We start from the raw sequence: 4,098 nt of genomic DNA, 5'->3' as shown, positions 1-4,098 counted from the left end.
CGGCCTGTTGTGTGGGGTCCTCGTGTGGCCCCCTGACCTGCCCTTCCGCCTACATATAGTCTTCGTCGCGAAACCCCCAGTACCGAGAGCCACGATACGGAAAACCTTCCAGAGACGCCGCCGCCGCCAATCCCATCTCGGGGGATTCAGGAGATCGCCTCCGGCACCCTGCCGGAGAGGGGAATCATCTACCGGAGGTCTCTTCATCGCCATGATCGCCTCCGGATCGATGTGTGAGTAGTTCACCCCTGGACTATGGGTCCATAGCAGTAGCTAGATGATCGTCTTCTCCTCATTGTGCTATCATGTTAGATCTTGTGAGCTGCCTATCATGATCAAGATCATCTATCTGTAATCCTTCATGTTGTGTTTGTTGGGATCCGATGAATATTGAATACTATGTCAAGTTGATTATCAATCTATCATATATGTTATTTATGTTCTTGCATGCTCTCCGTTGCTAGTAGAAGCTCTGGCCAAGTTGATACTTGTGACTCCAAGAGGGAGTATTTATGCTCGATAGTGGGTTCATGCCTCCATTAAATCGGGGACAGTGACAGAAAGTTCTAAGGTTGTGGATGTGTTGTTGCCACTAGGGATAAAACATCGATGCTTTGTCTAAGGATATTTGTGTTGATTACATTACGCATCATACTTAATGCAATTGTCTGTTGTTTACAACTTAATACCGGAAGGGGTTCGGATGATAACTCGAAGGTGGACTTTTTAGGCATAGATGCATGCTCGGATAGCGGTCTATGTACTTTGTCGTAATGCCCCGATTAAATCTCATAGTACTCATCATGATATATGTATGTGCATTGTTATGCCTTCTTTATTTGTCAATTGCCCAACTGTAATTTGTTCACCCAACATCTGCTATCTTATGGGAGAGACACCACTAGTGATCTGTGGACCTCGGTCCTATTCTTTACATCTGAAATACAAACTGCTGCAATTGTTCTTTACTGTTCTTTGCAAACAAACATCATCATCCACACTATACATCTAATCATTTGTTTACAGCAAGCCGGTGAGATTAAAAACCTCGTTGTTACGTCGGAGCAAAGTTCTGTGATTGTGTTGTGCAGGTTCCACGTTGGCGCCGGAATCCCTGGTGTTGCGCCGCACTACACTCCTCCGCCATCAACCTTCAACGTGCTTCTTGGCTCCTACTGGTTTGATTAAACCTTGGTTTCTTACTGAGTGAAACTTGCTACTGTGCGCATCACACATTTCTCTTGGGGTTCCCAACAGACGTGTCAACTACACGCATCAAGCAAATTTCTGGCGCCGTTGCCGGGGAGATCAAGACACGCTGCAAGGGGAGTCTTCCACTTCCAATCTCTTTACTTTGTTTTTGTCTTGCTTTACTTTATTTACTGCTTTGTTTGCTTCTTATATCAAAAACACAAAAAAATTAGTTGCTAGTTTTACTTTATTTACTGTCTTGTTCTCCATATTAAAAACACAAAAAAATTAGTTACTTGCATTTACTTTATTTAGTTTGCTTTATTTACTACTGCTAAAATGAATACTCCTGAGAACACTAAGTTGTGTGATTTCACTAGTTAGGCTTAATGGAAAACAACAAAAATATTAGAGATCTTTATAGTATTTATCTTGAGTTAGGACATGAGGTGTTTGAAGAGAAAATTAAAAAACCCATGGAACTTTGTTTGCAAAATAGTTGTAGCAATGTTATTAGCATGAACTCTTTGAACACTATTATTGCTAATGCTATGGAAGAATTTAAGCTTGGGGAAGCTGGTTTTGATGAGCATATCTTTAGTCCCCCAAGCATGGAGGAGAGAATTTACTTTGATGACACTTTTCCACCCATATATGATGATTATAATGATAGTGGTCTTTTGGTGCCGCCTACTATGGAGGATAAATTTTATTATGATTATGCTATGCCTCCTACACTTGATGAGAATAACAATGATAGCTACTTTGTTGAATTTGCTCCCACTACAACTAATAAAATTGACTATGCTTATGTTGGGAGTAGTAATTATTTTATACATGAGACTCATGATAAGAATGCTTTATGTGATAGTTATATTGTTGAGTTTGCTCATGATGCTACTGGATATTATTATGAGAGAGGAAAATATGGTTGTAGAAATTTTCATGTTACTAAAACACCTCTCTTTTTGCTGAAAATCTTGAAGCTGCACTTGTTTTATCTTTCTATGCTTGTTGCATTATGCTTCATGAACTTGTTTATTTACAAGATTCCTTTTTATAGGAAGTGGGTTAGACTTAAATGCGTTTTGAATTTGCTTCTTGATGCTCTCTTTTGCTTCAACTCTTATTTCTTGCAAGTGCATCATTAAAACTGTTGAGCCCATCTTAATGGCTATAAAGAAAGAACTTCTTGGGAGATAATCCATGTCTTTATTTTGCTACTGTTTTGTTGTGTCTTGGAAGTTGTTATTACTGTAGCAACCTCTCCTTATCTTTATTTTATTGCATTGTTGTGCCAAGTAAAGTCTTTGATAGTAAAGCCAATACTAGATTTGGATTACTGCGCAGGAACAGATTTCTTTCTGTCACGAATTTGAGCAGTAGTCTCTGTAGAAAAATCAAAAAAATCTGCCAATTTACGTGCGTGATCCTCAGATATGTACGCAACTTTCATTCAATTTGGGCATTTTCATCTGAGCAAGTCTGGTGCCACTTTAAAATTCGTCTTTACGAACTGTTCTGTTTTGACAGATTCTGCCTTTTATTTCGCATTGCCTGTTTTGCTATGTTTGATGGATTTCTTTGCTCCATTAACTTTCAGTAGCTTTGTGCAATGTCCAGAAGTGTTAAGAATGATTATGTCACCTCTGAATATATGAATTATGCACTGACCCTCTAATGAGTTTGTTTCGAGTTTGGTGTGGAGGAAGTTTTCAAGGGTCAAGAGAGGAGGATGATACAATATGATCAAGAAGAGTGAAAGGTCAAAGCTTGGGGATGCCCCCGTGGTTCATCCCTGCATATTTTAAGAAGACTCAAGCGTCTAAGCTTGGGGATGCCCAAGGCATCCCTTCTTCATCGACAACTTATCAGGTTCCTCTAGTGAAACTATATTTTTATTCCGTCACATCTTATGTGCTTTACTTGGAGTGTCTGTTTGTTTTTATTTTTGTTTTTGTTTGAATAAATCGGATCCTAGCATTCTTTGTTTGGGAGAGAGACACGCTCCGCTATTTCGTATGAACACATGTGTTCTTAGCTTTATCTTCAATGTTCATTGCGAAAGTTGAACTACTTCATTCATTGTTATATGGTTGGAAACGGAAAATGCCGCATGTGGTAAATGGTTTAATGTCTTGAATAATATGATACTTGGCAATTGTTGTGCTCATATAGATCTTGTTTAAGCTCTTGCATCATGTACCTTGTACCCATTAATGAATAACTACATAGAGCTTGTTAAAATTTGGTTTGCATGATTGATCTCTAGAGTCTACTGGTTGAGGTGTTTGAACAACAAGGAGACAATGTAAAGTCTTATAATAGTTACAATATGTTCATATGTGAGATTTGCTGCACCTTTTATACTTGAGTTTGCTTCAAACAACCTTGCTAGCCTAGCCTTGTATTGAGAGGAATTCTTCTCGTGCATCCAAATCCTTGAGCCAACTACTATGCCATTTGTGTCCATCATACCTACCTACCACATGGTATTTCTCCGCCATTCCAAAGTACATTACTTGAGTGCTACCTTTAAAATTTCTATTCTTTACCTTTGCAATATATAGCTCATGGGACAAATAGCTTAAAAACTATCGTGGTGAAGAATATGTACTTATGTGTCTTATTTCTTAATAAGTTGCTTGTTGAGCGGTAACCATGTTATCTGGGGACGCCATCAACTTTTACCTTTTGTTGAATATCATGTGAGTTGCTATGGATGTTCGTCTTGTCTGAAGTAAGGGCGGTTTTCACAATCAAATGGTTTGAGTATGCATACTGTTAGAGAAGAACATTGGGCCGCTAACTAAAGCCATGATTCATGGTGGAAGTTTCAGTGTGGACAGCTAATCCTCAATCTCTTATGAGAAGAATAACTGTGTTGAATGCTTATGCATTAAAGAG

Source organism: Lolium rigidum, chromosome 4 (genome assembly GCF_022539505.1).
Source record: "Lolium rigidum isolate FL_2022 chromosome 4, APGP_CSIRO_Lrig_0.1, whole genome shotgun sequence".
NCBI classification, from domain to species: domain Eukaryota; kingdom Viridiplantae; phylum Streptophyta; class Magnoliopsida; order Poales; family Poaceae; genus Lolium; species Lolium rigidum.
This window is presented reverse-complemented; position numbering follows the sequence as displayed.